The sequence below is a fragment of the Macaca nemestrina genome, chromosome X (assembly GCF_043159975.1).
Source record: "Macaca nemestrina isolate mMacNem1 chromosome X, mMacNem.hap1, whole genome shotgun sequence".
Taxonomy (NCBI): domain Eukaryota; kingdom Metazoa; phylum Chordata; class Mammalia; order Primates; family Cercopithecidae; genus Macaca; species Macaca nemestrina.
The window spans coordinates 20,178,930-20,197,341 of NC_092145.1; the positions used below are offsets into that span (position 1 = coordinate 20,178,930).

Consider the following 18,412-nt stretch of genomic DNA (forward strand, 5'->3'; position numbering starts at 1 on the left):
TTCAAACTTTATCATTAGTTGATATTCTTTGTTGAAATATATTGGAGAGGGGAGTGGCGTGGTCATATTTATGTTTTCTATGGAATACCTTAACTGGGATGAGGAGGATGAATTTAGCATTGGTGGGGACGGGGGTGAAAACCTGCCAACAGGGACAGTAACAAAAAACTTGCAGTGACATAGGGGAACATAACATGTATCCAAACCAAGTTAAGGCTGATGAGGATGAAGTGTGGGATGGATTTTTGAAACTGTAAGAAGTGAAGTCTGTCTTAACTACTTTTCCTGGGGGAGTGGGATGCAGCTGACTCAGAGATGTCTTCTGACTTTCTAGGTAGATGGTGGTGACACCACTCAAGAGAGGGAACCAAGAAAGAAGAGAGGGAATTTTTTTTTTTTTTTTTTTGAGAAAAGACAAGTTCAACTTGGGACATTTTGATTTTTTATATTTGAGTGTGCCATAGGCAGTTTAGAGATATGATCAGAATCTGCTTGGTTACCATGTCTAAGGGCTGGTCTTCAGCTTTTCAGAGTCATGAACACATTTTGCAAGAGCCAAGAGTTAAGCCAAACTTACCAAGCATTGATTTTCAAAGTAGAATGCCAATCAACTTTCAATGAGAACTATAATGGTCAGGTTAAGTTAGCAACCTGGATTAGAAAGCAGAAAGTATTGTTAAAGGAAAGGGATCCAAGGACAGGTCTATTTTAATAGTAGTTGGGACATAAAGGCCTCAGGAGCCCCAACTGGGGCACAATTGATTTAATGTCTTTGTCTAGTAAGTAGCACATTCAGACTTCCTCAGGGACAGTATCTGTTCTTTTTCTTCCTGTGCTTGAGCCATAGTTTTTAATTTCTTTGCATGCATCACATATTTTTGGTGAAAATTGAACGTTTAAAACATTATAATGCAGTAACTCAGGGAATCAGATTCTCTCTTGCTCCGGGACTTGTTGTTACTGCTTATCGTGGGTTGTAGGTTTGTTTGTTCTTTTGTTTGGTGACTTTTAGAAACATTTTTAAAGACTCTATTCTTTGTTGTGTGTGTTCACTAAAGTCTTTGTTCTGTTAGCTTAGTGGTCCACTAATAATAGGACCGAGATTTCCTTGCATGCTAGGAGACAAAAATAAAAATAGCAGATTGTCTTGTGTTACAGTTCTGACCTAGCCTACACTATATGCTTGTGCAGAGCTTAAACGTCAGCCATAGGTGAAAGATCAAGGTCTTCTCAGGTCTTCTTTGAGTATCCATCCATTCCTGGGCCAGTGCATGGGCTTATAGAGTCCTTAATGTACTCAGAAGCTTTACAAAGCCTTCAGTCTCCTTTCTATCTTTTCCCCTAGCCTCTTATTTCCCAGGCTTTTTTGATTTGTCTACTGCTTGCCCCGTCTGTTATCCCTTACACTAGATAGCTAAGAGTAATACATTTGTTTTGAAATTAATTCATCAAACTCTTCTCAGAAGGCTGCTGCAGCCCTGAAAAGTTTCCAAGGCAGATAAAACAGAGGCATGCCTCTGCACTGATCCCTTAGGGGGCCATGCTGGGGTTTTCTTACCTATAGTTAAATGATGCATTTAGTCTATTCTGCAACTGGCCATGGCTTTAAACAAGTCTTTAACGTAGGCTGGTTGCCATTCCAGTATAATTCACTTGAAAAGCAGTAGCAGTCAGGAATTGGAGCATCCTGGATGGGAGACAAGGAATCCAGAGCCTGGATTGGTGTGAACTTTTTATGCTCTTCACTGAATCCCCCCAAGACATCTGTAGAAGCTTGTTTGACTGTTCACCGAATGAGAGTGGTTAGCTATGCCTAACAGGGCCATCAAGGAAGGGCTCTTGGAGGGAGGACCCTTAAGTTCAGCCTTTAAACATGATGGAGAGTTTTCTAGTTGGGTCTGAAAAGGTTGAGGCCAGATGTGGGAATGTCTTTCTACCATATAGAAGGAACAACCAGAAAAGACATGGAAGCCTGAAATACCTTATGTGCTTTATGAAATGTAAGTAGTTGGCTGATTCTTTTCCATACAAAACCATGGCAATGTCTGAGTGTCAGGACCATGGTAAGGAGGTGTATGGCCCTGACCTTACAGCCTCTGAAGAGAAGGTCTTGGTGGCCGACAAATCTGGAGATGTGCACTCCTTTTTGGTTTCAGAGCCACACAGATGTGGCAGACTTGACCTGCCACACCTGTCAATGTTGTTAGAGGTGACTGTGAGTCCTGATAACTGATTCATCCTCACCGCCAACCGGGATGAGAAGATCCAGGTCAGCTAGGCCACAGCACCTCACAGTATCGAGTCCTTCTGCCTCGGGCACACAGAGTTTGTGAGTCACATCTCTGTGGTGCCCACTTAGCCCGAACTGTTTCTTGTCCTCCTCCAGGGACTGCATTCTTAGGCTCTGGGAGTACAGAAGTGGTCCATCGACTGCACTGCTGTCACCTGGCCAGTCTGCAAGAGCTGATGGGCCCCTGGGGCCCCAGAGGTTTGTCACATCCTGGATCACGTTCTGGTGCTAGGAGAACTGCATGGCACTTCTGTGCAACTGTATTCCTGTAATCCACATCTTCCAGCTTGATGCTCTCAGACAGCTAACTTAGTGTACAGGCAGCATCTGTCATTCTAACACCAAGTGTGAGATGTGGCTTTCGAGGAGACCCAGGGGCTGTGGGTGCTGCCAGACTGCCATGAAATCCCCCTGGTGGTCTGCAGGCCTGTGGGTGGCCAGTGGCATTCTGTTCCTGAATGCACTGTGTTAAAAAAAAAAAAAAAAGTCTCCAGTGTTATTCGTGGGAACTGGGCCATGCTGGAAGGCTCTAACGTCACAGATGCCAACTTCAGCAGTCTCTATAAGGCCATCTTCGATAACATGATCTTCTATCTGAAGAAGAAAGAGGAGAGACTGCAGTAGCAGCTAGAGAAGTCCCCCACCTGGGCCCCAAACCAAAAAGTTGAGGCCGAGTGAGGTGGCTTTGAGTTGCTGACCTTGGTGGTTGGTAGTGCCTCTCACAACCCTGAAACAGCAAAAGCAGTTTTTATTTGTTCCCTCCTCATCCTGACATCTCCCTTTAAGAAGGAAAAGATGACATTAATTAGGTCTGACCAGCTCAGCTCAGTGGATGGAATGGTCTCCTGGGTTCTAGAATATTCTGTACCACTGATCATAGGCTCTTGCCTGGTGTCTGTGCCCCTTCTGGTTGAAGAGAAGCTGTCCAGGGCATTAGCTCAACTAAGAGACTATGGGGCAGAGTGGAAGTGCTGAAGGCATTTTATCTTCATGTTGAAGGCAATCTGCTAACCTGTAGCAGTGGCAGTTTTTGATTTTTCTACCACACTCGTGATGATGTTCATGCTGGACATATCTTCCTCTAAGATGTATAGGCAGACATTTTTGTAGTGGCATGGAGGATGTTTTCATGTTGTTCTTGCCATCTCAGGTGGTATGCTGCTCTCCAAGTAGCCACTTGCCACACGGGGCTATTGAAACTCAAATAGAACTAACTCTTCAGCCATCCCCAGCTCCAGTCACACTTCATGTGCTCAGGAGCCGCATATGGTGAGTGGCTTCTGTGTGGGAAGTACAGAAACATAATTCCCGTGTCACAGGGAGCTCTCTCTGGCAGCACTGGTGCAAAAGGTGAACTTGTTTCAGCAAGTGTGAAGACATGTGCCCTGGCTAGAAACCCAGTTTTAGAGGGAAATGATCAAGAATATCGTATTTATTACTTTGATTTGACCTTTGCACACACTACAGAGCAGCAGCGGTGTCACTGAATTCCAATCACCTATCAATAAGGATGAACTTTTGCGACTTTCTGGAAATCTTTAGCAGCAATATATGGAACTAGACTCAAAACATATTGAGCAAAACATTTGGGCGCATGCACTGTTTGTGACTGAAGTGTTCAGTTACAAACTGAACACTTTTGGGAGGTGATTTGGGAAGAAAGATTCTGTGATGGTTTGGCTTCTAGATACATCAGGTAATTTGTTCATTTGAGCTTCTACCCACTCTCCAGTGATGAAGTTTCAAACACAGGAATGACTGTACATGTTGGTGATAACTTGGGTGTGGGGTTTTGCTGGGGCCTTAGAAACAAAAGCTGTATCAAAAGCTGGAGTGCTTCAAGTTTTTCATAAGTGCCTTGTTTTCCTAAAAAAAAAAGTCATTCTTATTTTATTTTATTTTGATTTTTTCCATAAGTTATTGCGGTACAGGTGGTATTTGGTTACATGAGTAAGTTCTTTAGTGGTAATTTGTGAGATTTTGGTACACCCATCACTCGAGCAGTATATACTCTGACATGTCCAGCATGAACAGCATTACGAGTATGGTAGAAAAATCTATAGCTGCCATAGCTATTGTTAGTCTTTTATCCCTCGCCCCCCTCCCACCCTTCCCTCCAAGTCCCCAAAGTCCATTGCATCCTTCTTATGCCTTTGTGTCCTCATGGCTTAGCTCCCACATATCAGTGATAATATACAATGTTTGCTTTTCCATTCCTGAGTTACTTCACTTAGAATAATAGTCTCCAATCTCATCCATATCACTACGAATGCCTTTAATTCATTCTTTTCTATGAATGGCTGAGTAGTATTCCATTGTATATATATACCACAGTTTCCTTATCCACTCGTTGATTGATGGGCATTTGGGTTGGTTCCACGAACTTGCAATTGCAAATTGTGCTGCTATAAACATACGTGTGCAAATATCTTTTTTATAAAATGACTTCTTTTCCTCTGGGTAGATACCCAGTAGTGGGATTGCTGGATCAAATGGTAGTTCTACTTTTAGTTCTTTAAGAAATATCCGCAGTGTTTTCAATAGAGGCTGTACTAGTTTACATTCCCACCAGCAGTGTAGAAGTGTTCCCTGATCACCACATCCATGCCAGCATCTACTGTTTTTTGATTTTTTTATTATGGCCTTTATTTCACGAGTAAGGTGGTATCACATTGTGGTTTTGATTTGCATTCCCTGATCATTAGTCATGTTGAGCATGTTTTCATATGTTTGTTAGCCATTTGTATATCTTCTTTTGAGAATTGTCTATTCATGTCCTTAGCCCACTTTTTGATGGGATTGTTTTTTCCTTACTGACTTGTTTGAATTTGATGTAGATTCTTGATATTAGATTCCTTTGTCAGATGTATAGATTGTGAGGATTTTCTATAAAAATTCTAGAAGATAACACTGGAAAAATCCTTCTAGACATTGGCTTAGGCAAGAATTTCATGACCAAGGACCCCAAAGCAAATGCAATAAAAACAAAGATAAATAGTTGGGACTTAGTGAAACTAAAGAGCTTTTGCATCACAAAAGGAACAGTCAGTAGAGTAAATGGACAACCCACAGAGCGAGGAAAAAAGGCATTCATGATGGTGCCTCAAAGACCTTCACAGCCTGTGAGAAGTAAATCTGTTTCCCAAGGCACCTTTCTGGTAGTTTGGCAGCTGAGCAGATGTGGAAAGAAACATGACTTCCTTAAAATATTTCAATTCAATCAGGCTCCTAAAATGTAACCTGTGGATGTAGTTTGAATATATGTCCCCATCAAATCTCATGTTGAATTGTAATCCCCAATGTTGGAGGTAGAGCCTGGAGGGAAGTGTTTGGGTCATGGGGTAGATCCCTCATGGCTTGGTGCTGTCTTTGCAATAATGAATGAGTTCTCATGAAGTCTGGCTGTTTACAAGTGTGTGGCACCTACCCCTCCCCACAAATCTCTCTCTTGCTCCTGCCCTGACCTTGTGACATGCCTGCTCCCACTTTGCCTTCTACCATGGAAAAGCTCTCTAAGGCCTTCCCAGAAGCAGATGCCAGCACCATGCTTCCTGTATAGCTTGCAGAACTGTGAGCCAATTAAACTGCTTTATAAATTACCCAGTCTCAGATATTTCTTTATAGCAATGCAAGAACCACCTAGTATACCTGTGTTCCTCAGGACACCAGCATAGAGATAAAAATAGGGTCATAGTAATGATGAACTCAAATCAGTACTTTTCTGACTGAACCTGCTTTGATGAAGCCCCAGATCCCCTCCCTAATGCCTTCTAAGTACTTTTTGGTGTATCTCACGGATTTCTCATGTGTGCTCTGAAGAACAGTTCTCTTCAGCTCCAGCTTCCCCTCACTGTGGTCATCCATATCTCTTGGTGCTGACAACAACTGCTGCTGTACCAAAGACTGTGTCAAGGGCACACTCTCCCATGACTACAGTGGTCATTAGCACCTTGCCCCATAGCCGAAGAAACAAATAGAAATATGTCATTGATACCATACTTTTAAGTACAAACATAGAAGATGGGTATTTAGGATTGAAAGGTTTTGTTGCCTGTACTTTCTAAATGTGTTAGGAATTTGCTGGTCTAGGGCAGAAGTGGAGAAGACAGTTCTGGGCAGGCACAGCCAGCAAAGCCAAGGTGAACATTTTCAGGCAGTCACAGTATTCACAGATGAGTTATAGAGATATAAAATCCTGGCCGGGCGCAGTGGCTCAAGCCTGTAATCCCAGCACTTTGGGAGGCCGAGACGGGCGGATCACGAGGTCAGGAGATCGAGACCATCCTGGCTAACACGGTGAAACCCCATCTCTACTAAAAAATACAAAAAACTAGCCGGGCGAAGTGGCAGGCACCTGTGGTCCCAGCTACTCGGGAGGCTGAGGCAGGAGAATGGCGTAAACCCGGGAGGCGGAGCTTGCAGTGAGCTGAGATCCGGCCACTGCACTCTAGCCTGGGCGACAGAGCCAGACTCAGTCTCAAAAAAAAAAAAAAGCCGGGCGCGGTGGCTCAAGCCTGTAATCCCAGCACTTTGGGAGGCCGAGACGGGCGGATCACGAGGTCAGGAGATCGAGACCATCCTGGCTAACACGGTGAAACCCCGTCTCTACTAAAAATACAAAAAACTAGCCGGGCGAGGTGGCGGGCGCCTGTAGTCCCAGCTACTCCGGAGGCTGAGGCAGGAGAATGGCGTGAACCCGGGAGGCGGAGCTTGCAGTGAGCTGAGATCCGGCCACTGCACTCCAGTCCGGGCTACAGAGCAAAGACTCCGTCTCAAAAAAAAAAAAAAAAAAAAAAAAGAGATATAAAATCCTCCAAAGCCAATGGAATGACAACAGGAACAATTCTGAAGGCCAGGGAAGATCAAGAACTTAATGTTTAGGCCTGAGAAAGCGTGTGAATGTGAAATGGATTCAAGTTTATTATTTTAAGAAATTCAGTCATGAAAAAGTGGTAACACAGAATTCGGTAGTTTGGAAAGAAGTACTAATATGCTGGGACTCAAGAATTTAGTTCTGACTTTGCCTAAGTTCTGTGCCTGAAATTTTACATAGTGTCTGTTCCAAGACTCCCCAGTACCAGACTTGATAGCAATGCTTCTCCACAAACTACCTGTGGCTTTTCGATTTTCAATCCAGTATAAACAAATAGTTTTGTAAAGTACTTCAAAAATGAATTACGAGAGTAACAACCATTTAGATGACGACTTTTTTTTTTGGCAGAACCAGTGCCTCAGCCTCTTAAGAAGCTGGGATTACAGACATGCGCCACCATGCCATGGCTAATTTTTGTAATTTTAGTAGAGACGGGGTTTCAACATGTTGCCCTGGCTGATCTGATCTCCTGGCCTCTAGTGATCTGCCTGTCAGCCTCCCGGAGTGCTGGGATTACAGGCATGAGCCACCGTGCTTGGCCTAGATGGCTACTATTTTTTAAAACCCAGAAAATAACAAGTGTTGATAAAGAGAAATTTGAACGCTGTGCTCTGTTGGTGGGATTGAAAAATGGGAAAACTGCTGTAGAAAACAGTATGAAGTTTTCTCAAAAAATTAAAAATAGAATGACTGTGTCATCCAGCAATCCCAATTCTGGATATATAGCCAAAAGAATTGAAAGCAGGATGTCTTAGTCTATTTGCACTGCTGTAACAAAATGCCTCAGACTGGGTAATCTATAAATAACAGAACTTTATTTCTCACAGTTCTAGAGGCTAAGTTCAAGATCTAGGTATCAGGATTTGATGTCTGGTACAAAGGGCCTACTCTCCACTTCTACCATGGCACCTTATTGGTGCATCCTCTGGAAGGACAAATGTGGTGTACTCACATGGCAGAAGAAATGGTAGACAGTGAATCAACTCTCCAAGCTCTTTTACAAGGGCCCTAATCTCATTCATGAGGGTTCTACCCTTATGACTTAATCACCTCTTAAAGTCCCCACCTCTTAATACTATCACATTGGTGATTAAGTTTTAACATACAAATTGGGAGGAGGCTCATTCAGACCATAGCACAGGGTCTTCAAGAAATATTTACATGCCCATGTTCATAGCAGCACTAGTCACTGGAGCCAAGAGGTGTAAGCAACCCACATTTGTATGGACAGATGAATAGATAAACAAAATGCAGTGTATACATAACAATGTATTATTATGCACCCTTAAAAAGGAAGAAACTCTTTTTGTATGATACATTATGGATAAACCTTAAGGATATTATGCTAAGTAAAATAAGCCAGTCACAAAAATACAAATACTGTATGATTCTACATATATGAAGTATCTAAAGTAGTTAAATTCATAGAAACAGAAAGTAGAATGGTGACTATCAGGGGCTTGAGAGGGGGGAAAAGGAGAGTTATTGTTTAATGGGTATGAAGTTTCAGATATTCAAAATGAAAAAGTTCTGGAGATCTGCTTCACAGTAATGTGAATATACTTAACATTACTGAATTACACACTTAAAATTATTAGATGGTAAATTTCGTTATGTTTCTTTTCTACAAAAATATTTAAATATAGCAGCTCTCTATTTAAAGATATGTTTAACCTGCTAGTACAAAATAAAAAATTGAAAGACAAAAAAGTGAATTATAAGATGATAGAAAGGAATTAACTCAAAATAATAAAGGACATTCATGAAAAACACAAAGCTAAAATAATATTCAATTGTGAAAATCTGAAAGCTTTCCCCCTAAGATCAGGAAGAAGACAAAAATGCCCACTTTCACCACTTCTATTCAACATAGTACTGAAAGTTTTACCCAGAGCAATTAGGCGACAAAAGGAAATAAAAGGCACACAAGTTGGAAAGGAGAACGGGAAACTATGTGCAGAGATAGGATCTTTTATATAGAAAATCCTAAGAAATTCTCAAAAAAAGTAGAACTAATAAAAAATTCAGCAGAGTTGCAGAATACAAGATCAATATGCAAAAATCAGTTGTATTTTTATACACTAACAATGCACAGTCTGAAATGGAAGTTTTAAAAAATTTCTATTTACAATGCTGTGAAGATAAATTAAATATATGGGAATAAATTTACACTTGATATGCAGCTTACACTTGTATACTGTGTAACCTTTTACTTATACAGTGAAAACTATAAAACATTGCTGAAAGAAATTAAAGATGACCTAAATAAATAGAAAGATATCCTGTTTGCATGGATTGGGAGACAATGTTAAGGCGGCAATACTGCCCAAAATGTTCGACAGAATCAAAATGCCAATGGCCCTTTTTCTTGTAGAAATTGAAAAGTTGATCCTAAATTTTTAAAGGAATTGCAAGAGACTCTCCAAATAGCCAAAACAACCTAGACAAAGAACAAATTTTGGGTACTCACGCTTCCAGATTTCAGAACTTATTACAAAGTCATAATAATCAAAACAGTGTGGCATTCATGTAAGGATAGACACATAGACTAATAGAATAGAATAGAGAATCCAGAAGTAAATCCATACACCTATGGTCAGTTGCTTCTCAACAAGAGTGCCAAGATAATTCAATAGGGTAAAGAGTAGTCTTTTCAAAACATGGTGCTGGGATAGCTGGATGTACACATGCAAAACAATAAAGTTGGAACTCTGCCTTAAAAACCATACAACACAAAAAACAAAATTCATCAAAGACCTAAGTACTAAAGCTAAAACCATAAAACTCTTAGAAGAAAACATAAGGGTAAATCTTCATGATCTTGGATTGGCAATGGTTTCTTAGATAGGATAATAAAGCACAGGCAACAAAAGAAAAAAATAGATAAACTGGACTTCATCAAAATTTTAAGACTTTTGTGCATCAAAAGATATTGTCAAAAACTAAAAAGACAATCCACAGAATAGGAGAAAATATTTACAAAGTGTGTATCTGAGAAGGGTCTAGTATCCAGAATATATAAAATAGTCTTACCACTCAACAATACAAAAGACAAACAACGAATTAGAAAATGGGTGAAGGACTTGAATAGACATTTCTCCAAAGAAAATACACAAATGGCAAACAATATATGGAAAGATGCACAATGTCATTAGTTATTATGGAAACAAAAATAAAAACTCCGGGGGGATACCACTTCACATTTACTAGGATTGACAGAAAAGAAGGAAAACACTGTTGGAAAAGATGTGGAGAAATAAGAACATTCATATATTGCTGGGGAGAGGTAAAATGTTGTAGCTGTTAAGGAAAACTAGTGTTTCCTCAAGAAGTTAAACATAGAATTACCATATGACCCAGGAATTCCACTCTTAAGTATAGACTCAAAAGAACTGGAAATAGGTGTCAAACAAAAAATTGTACCTGAGTGTTCATAGCAGCACTATTCATTCACTACAGCCAAAAGGTGGAAACAAGACAAATGCTTATCAACAGATGAATGGATAAATACAATGTGGTATATCCGTACAACAGAATATTATTCTGCCATAAAAGGCAATGGAGTACTGATAGATGTTACCACATGGGTGATCCTTGAAAACATTATCCTAAGCGAAAGAAGGCAGGCACAAAATATAACATATTGATGATTCTATTTTTATTAAATATACAGAATGAACAAATCCACAGAGATGGAAAGCAGATTACTTTTTGCCAGGGACGGGTGGGAGAATGGGAAGTGACAGCTTAATGGATACAGGGTTTTTTTCAGGTTGATGAAAATATTGTGGAATTAGTGATGTTTGCACAACATTGTGAAGGTACTTCATGCCATCACATAGTATGCTTTAAAATGGTTAAAATGATAAATTTTATGTTATATGTATTTTGCCACAATAAAAAATAAGATTCCAGGGCTCTCCACTCCTGTAAAGAACAAAAGTCTTTCTGTACAGTTTCTTTAAAAGATCACTGAGGATGCCATGGCAACAGTGTAGAAGTGTGCAGTACCCATAGTTGTTCATGCTTGAATGTTTACGGAAGGACAGGATCCAGGCTTGTTTACTCTAGTTAATGTTAGGGTAGAGAAACTGCTGTGTGCCCTTTTTAATGGCGGAGCTGCTACCAGGCACCACAGGATAAGAATTTTCCTCATTTTGAGAGTTGTCCCTCCAGGTCCTTAGAGGTGACCCCTACTAGAAGCATTGGAATTATTATGCAAACGAGAACCTTACCGACAGGTCATGAGCCATTTATATTCCCTGAGGTGGAAGGAACAATCAGTCCTTATCTAACTCTTAGAACTTTCCAAATTTGGGATGTATCAGTGGGGTTGTCAGAATTCTGAAACAATGCACAAGATTCCTGCCCTGCTCCTGGTATACATACCTTGTATAATGTCCTCCTTTTGGGTGTGGACAGAAACCTGTGAGTGTATGAGATGTCATTCCAGTGATTAGGCCACTAATCAGTTGACTTTGAGTTAATTAAAAGGAGATTATCCTAGGTGGGCTTGACCTAACCAGAGTAGTCTTTAAAAGAAAATGAAGCTCAAAGAGACTTGTTCCTGATGACCTAGAAGGAAGAAGACAGTCCTGCTGTGAATGTCTATGGAGGTGATGTGGCAAGGAACTGTGGGTGACCTCTAGGAGCTGAAAGTGACCCCTGGCTGCCAGACAGCAAGAAAACAGGGACCTCAGTCCTAAACCACAAGGAAATGAATTTTGTCAACAATCAGTGAGTTTTGTAGAGGACACTGAACCTCATATGAAAATTGCAGCCTTGACCAAAAACTTGGCTTCAGCCTAGGTTAGACCCAGAGCACAGGACCTGGCTAACCTGTTCTCAGACTCCTGACACTTGTCCTTCTTATCCTTGGTATACCCCTTTCCCTACCAAGGCCCTAGTTCAGAACTGATACTCCTAATCAAACACATTTATGGGGCTTTGCAATAATTCAGTCAATTTTCATAAATCTCTTCTAGGATCTATGGAAACCAGAAGAAGATTTTCACTCCTAGTAGTTGTTGCAAAATGGTCACGGGGTAAGGAAATAATTTCCCCTGCTGGAGTAGCACTTACTTCCCTACCCCACCCTTGGGATATTAGTGGTCCCACATAATTTACAGAAGCCTGGAGAAATTATTCTTGTTCAGAAATCATTGTTCTTCAGCTTCATCCAGGGGCTACAGAGATTTCAGCAGCCACTTCCATGTTATTCTAATAACTTCATACAGACATCAAAGGACACAAACAACTCTAAGCTGTTCATGTCCCAAATCACACTCTGCCTTGTATGTGGAAATCTAGCAGGAACACCCAAGAGCACCTTGGACCTATCTCAAATTCTTAAAACTTCACCAGAGAGATGAAGGCTTTTTCTTCTGCTGATCAGCAGCAATAGGTAGCTAGTGAAAACGTACTCTAGCTAATCTCACCACCCTAAGAACCACAGCCTTCTTTCCAGCAAAGTAATGCATCTTGTATTCGTAAATTCTGTATTGTTTGGGCCATTAGATGTATATATATTGAAGGCCCATAAACATTCAAATTTTGTCAGACTTCTTTTTTTACTTTCACAATTGAAGAAATGCATGAACTTGAGCTTTGGAAATGCCTCATAGCAGTTCCTTAACATAAATCACTGGTTTCCACCAAATCATGCCTATAAAAGCTTCAAGTTATTTTATGATGTAGGGTGCTCCTCTCCTGATACACACTCACATCCCATTTATGCTGGGAAAAATATCTGGTAGTAGCCAGAGGTCCCTCCCAGCCTCTCCTGCTCAGTGGATGCTGAGAGTCCTGAGGCAAGGTTATCATCACTTAGATGTTGAGATTTCACAGAATGACACCTAGGGGGACATAAGAAGTTCTGGGATTGTTTCCTTCCTTCCTTACCCCCATCTGCTGATAGATGCACTTCAGATCACTTCAGATGTGCATGGAGCCCAATTAAATATTTAGTACCAGTCTGCTGCTGGCCACAGGGTGCCAGGAATTTATAGAGGCATCCTCCTGCAGTCCTGTGGGCCACACCATACCTACCATGACCCTCTGCTTCTTTTCTCACCCAAGTCAGTGTGACCCAACACAACATTCCTGGCCTCAGCTGGGGGTCAGGAGTTAAGAAAATAAGGCTTTCTATTTTAAAGTATTCTATTTTCTATTATGTTTTAAAATGGTCTTTAGAAGGAACAAGTTTGAAATGTCTATTGTTGCTGGTAGCTGCTCTGCCTCACAGTTTTGGCAGAAGCAGAAGCTGGTGATTACATGTCCAAAGAGTACTCTAATCAAGAAGCAGGAAAAATGGACAGCAGTCTCTACATTGCTCATCCTAGTCCTTGCCAGATACTGGAATCCCAACCTTGAACTCCAACCAGTCTTGAGACTTCCTGATGCCAAGTGCCTATCCTCCTAGACCTTTTTCCTTTAGGATGTCAGGCTCATCAAAAATAGTTTCTAGCAAGGACAGGAGTGAGGAATGTGTTGAGGGTAGGGAAATAGGGAGTGGAGACAAGGTTTGACCACAGTTCTAGTGGAACTTGGTGTTAGGTAGGTTTTACAGTCTGAATATTTGTGTCCCTCCAAATTCATATGTTGAAATCCTAACCCCCAGCGTGATGGTATGAAGAGGTGGGCCCCTTGGGAGGTGATTGGGTTGGGTCATGAGAGTGGAGCCCCCATGAATGGTATTAGAGTCTGTATAAGAAGAGACATGAAAAAGCTTTCTTTTTTTTCTCTCTCTCTCAACCATGTGGAGAGAGAATACAGCAAGAAGGTGAAGGTAGCCATCTATGAACAAGGAGGAGGGCTCTCACCAGAGGACGACCATGCTGGTACTCTAATCTGGGACTTCCAGCCTCCAAAGCTGTGAGAAATGACTGTTTGTTGTTTAAACAAACAGTCTATAGTAATTTGTTATAGCAGCCTCAGCTGACTAAGACAATAAGGAAGTAAGTCATGGATTTACCTGCAGGAACATGAGAGAGGGGCCCCGTTGTGGGCACCAGGAATAAACCTGGTGCTTTGTCCTAGAAACAAATCATGATCCCAACCTCTGGAACTAGAAGACGATCTGCCACAGGGTGCAATCAGCAAGAATAGGGCAGAAATCCATGCAGTGAAAGCCAGGCAACTTGGCTATTAGCCTTGGCTCTCCCACTCAAAAGTTGTATGACTTTATGCACAACATTATGAATCTCACTTAGTTCTCTTGTAAAATAAAGAAATTCACTTATGTCAGTGGGTTTCAGCCTCTGGAGCCCCAACCTACTACAGGGCCATGCCTCTCAAACTTTAATATATACATAAATCAATGGGAGATCTTGTCAAAATCCAGGTCCCGGTTCAGCAGGTCTGTGGTGGGGACCTCAGAATCTGCATTTCTCACATGCTCCTAGATGACTATGTTCTGCTGGTCTCTGGACAACACTTTGAGTAGCAGGCAAGCATAGAGGACCACAGAAGTGTCTCAGTTACCTATCTGCTGGTAGGGATTGAAGATTAGAAGTCATCACCCCCTCCCCGGTTTTAGTAGGAGTAGCTTGTCTTTGGTTTGTTTTACATTTTAGGGCTTCACCTAAGATTCTATTTGAAAAATAAAAAGAGCTTAAAAGCAATGGATTATAGCCCTTTCTCAGGGGGAGGGGGGGTAATATTTTAAATTTTATTATGGAAAATTTCAAATATACACCAAATTCAAAAGTCTAAGAAATTCCCATATGGGCACTACCCAACGTCAATAAGTACATGTACATTTCCCTTTATATCCATCTGATAAGAACTTAAATAACAGAAAGAGAAGCAAACAGATTATCTTTGGGCTGGGATTCAAAATTCTTCCCAGTACAAAGACAGCCTGGCTCCGGAGCCTCACTGGCAGGGCTGCACTTCCAAGTGGGGAGTAAATGGGCCTGGTTTAGGGAGTTATCAGGAAGCAGGGACAGGAAACAGCACAAAGCATTCCAAGGCCTTCTCTCTGGCAGGGGAAAAGGCAAAGTCACAGGAAGGAATGGAGCCGGGGCAGGAATGTGGCCAAGCTCTTCTCCTTAAGTTTTCCTCCTGGAGGAACTCGTGAGGAGAGACAGCAGCAAGACGCTTGCTTCAATGGCTGCAGGAAGCCAAGGGTTCAGGCACACACAGACAGAGCTGGGGACTAGCAGAGGAAGGCTGTGAGCTTCAGGAAGGCTCACTGTTGATTTCAGCTGGAGTACAACCATCAAAGTCAGAGAATGTCTATCTTTTCCAAAACCAGAAACAATGCTGATGGGTAGAATGCCCCCTATTTTCTGCCTTCTTTTTTCTCTTCTTTTTCTTAAGCCTTCTGTGTCCACTACCCCTTCTCTGCAACTGAGGGCTGGCAGGTAACAAATAGATGAACAAGGTGCAGACGAGGCTGGATAAATATCAGTTGTTTTCACGCGCAGGAGCGCTCACAGTGGTGCTTCTGTTTTGCATATGACTACAGCCAATTCCATGTATGCAGCCCTCCCTGCGTACCAGACACTTGTATAAGCACGGCTGTACTTGGTTTCCATGGCAGCCTGCAGGGTGGATGCCTATTTGATGTCCCCAAGACACAGCTACAAGTAAAGCTAAAAGCTAATAAAGACAAAAAAAGACTAGTACTTCCATGTGGCAAGCACTGCTCTGGGCTGAATACTGTGACCCCAAAGTCAATGTCCACCTGCAACCTCTGAATATGACCTTACTTGAAAACAGGGTCTTTAAAAATGTAATTAGTTACATTTACATGTAGTCATACTGGATTAGGGCGGGCCCTGAATCTAATGAGACTGCTGTTCTCATAAGAACAAAGACGGAGACACACAGGAGAGAAAGCCATGTGATGATGGAAGCAGCAATTAGAGTGATGCCTATAAGCCAAGGATCATTAACGATTGCTGGCAGCCACCAGAAGCCAGGAAGAGAGAGTGTGAGTGACCTGCCCAATGTCACCCAGCTCATAACCTGAAAAGCCAGGATTTAAGCCCAGCTGGTTTCTCCCTCCAAAGCCTGCTTGAACCACAGAGTGCCTAGTTTAAAGCATGGAACTGACTGTCTCTCAGTGTTTACTGGTGTCCTGAGAAGGCCCTTGTGACTTATCTGGGTATCTGGGTCTCCAGTCCTGTTTGCACATCTCTGCTGTAGTGTTTGTAGGAATCAAAAGCACGTAACAACCTCATGGGTGCTTATTTGCTTAAGATCAGGCACCTCGTATAACTTTTGAAAACCCATTTATCTCATTCTTATGGTTTGTTCAACTACAGAAGGCTAATTTTGTCAAAGCTGTTTGGTGAAATGCTCTTTTTCCCAGCTCATCTGGCTTGCACTAACAAGAATAGCGTCATCTCTTGGTCACTCCCTTGAACTACATCCGAAGGCCCTTGGGAGGGTATTGCTAAAGCTTTCAGCAAGAGACACAGCCACCACTGCACCTCAGGCTTTGATAAGCGAAAGAGAAGAAAGGCCATGAGGTCATGGGACACAGGAAGGGAGTAAGGGAAGCAGGTGTCAGTGTGAGGCTGCAGAGCCTCAGCTTTAACCATTTTGCTGTGATTCCCAGGATAATATGATCTGACAATTTACTACATTTGACAATGGACCTGCAGTGATTCCCAGGTGGCATGAATGTGGCTAGTTGCTGTCACCTGAAAATGTCATAGAAAGTGAGAAACTAGGAAGTGGAAGAGAGATGAGCCTGCCAGTTTCAAATGTTGACAGGCACTGTGAACGTTGTTTCCCCTTTATGTACTGCTGCGCCCATGGGGCAGAGAGGGAGGCAGGTGCAGAGGGACACAGTGACATGCCCATGTTCCCAGAGCTGGTGAACCAGGAGCTGAACCCCCATGCCAGCCTTTGAGCTCCCAGGCTGGCCTTTGCCTTCTGCACTCCCATAAGCAAAAGCCTATGGAAGAAGGAAGTGGGAAAAAGAGTATGAGAGACACAACAGAGGGTCTGGGGTGAGGCTTTGCATCACATCTGAGCAAAAACTGCTTTAACCAGCACTCAGATTTGCCATGGTGTTCACATGGAAAGCCTTTTAGAAAAGACATTCCAGGACAATTGCATTGAGTGCACTTCTAGAGTATAAGTGGAATCACTTTCCAGCCATGGTGTCTGGTATGTACATTGGGGTTCTTGCTGCATGTGCCCTGACATTTATTTTTAACGTTCGTAATTTGAAAAAAGAAATCTTTGGGTGCCCATCTCTGAGAACTGGGAAGGCCATCTTGTAGCTCCGCAGGACTGGGCGGTCTATTTTTTTTCTGAGTTAACTTTTGCCCTGGAGGTAATGACGACACCCATACCCCATACTATTTCTTTGGTAGGGGGAGTTGCAATCCTGTTGGCAGAGCCTGCATGCACACCTTGGCTCCTACTCAGCACTCACCTGTTCCTGTAAGCTCCTCCTCTAATTGCCCACAGGGAATCTGTGCCTGCGGCCCACCACAGTGTCAGATGTAAAAAGGGATCAGGGAACAGGCCAGGAGTCCCTTGTCAGGGTGTCCTGAAAGCCTTCCCTGGAGCACAGAGCGTGGCATGAATTGGTGTATATTTGTGTGGGTAGGGAAAGAAGAAAGATTTGGTTAATGAGAGGACCCCTGATATCTGTGGGAAGGGGTGTTGTCAGTGGAAAAACAGCTGCAGTTGTTACAGATGGACTCTGGTGGCCAGGGAGAGGGAGTGTGCTGTCATGACAGCCACAGAGGGAACCTGCTGAGAAAGGGCCAGTGGCAGGGCTTGGGTCAATCCAGCCTCAGGGGACCTGGAGGACTGCTCTACAGAACTGGGAGAGGGCTCGAGGTTCAGCCTGATCTCTAGGTGGCTGAGTGGAGCAGATGGCAATAGTGACTTGTGTGTGCCACCAGCAGCATGGCAATGGAAGGAAAGCTCATGGGGTACAGCCTGCATCAAGACTGTCTATCTCTGCAAGTCTGGTCACCCTGCTTGTAAGACTCAATGTCTGTTCTCCATGAGGTCATATTTGGAATGTTGTGGCAAGTGACCAAGCCCCCTTGGCTGCTGTCTGGGATCCTGTTTGCCCCTCTGATCCTCTTCCTGGGAGGAACTGAGAATGTGAGATGATGTAGGGTTAGGTCCGGGGGCAGGCAGTCATGTGTTTGTGGCATCCAATGTACCCACAAGGCCAGGACATCTGTGTCCAAGGAGAAGACCTCAGGGTCAGAGCCAAGAGCCCAGCCCAAACGCAATGCAGGTGAGCCTGCTGGGGTGGGAGAGGAATG

At 42.6% G+C, this 18,412-nt stretch overlaps 1 pseudogene; it reads left to right on the forward strand.

Annotated features, from left to right (window-relative positions):
* The first annotated feature begins 2,197 nt into the window (after positions 1-2,197).
* LOC105481459 (tRNA (guanine-N(7)-)-methyltransferase non-catalytic subunit WDR4 pseudogene) lies at positions 2,198-2,968 on the forward strand (annotated as a pseudogene).
* Positions 2,969-18,412: the final 15,444 nt, after the last annotated feature.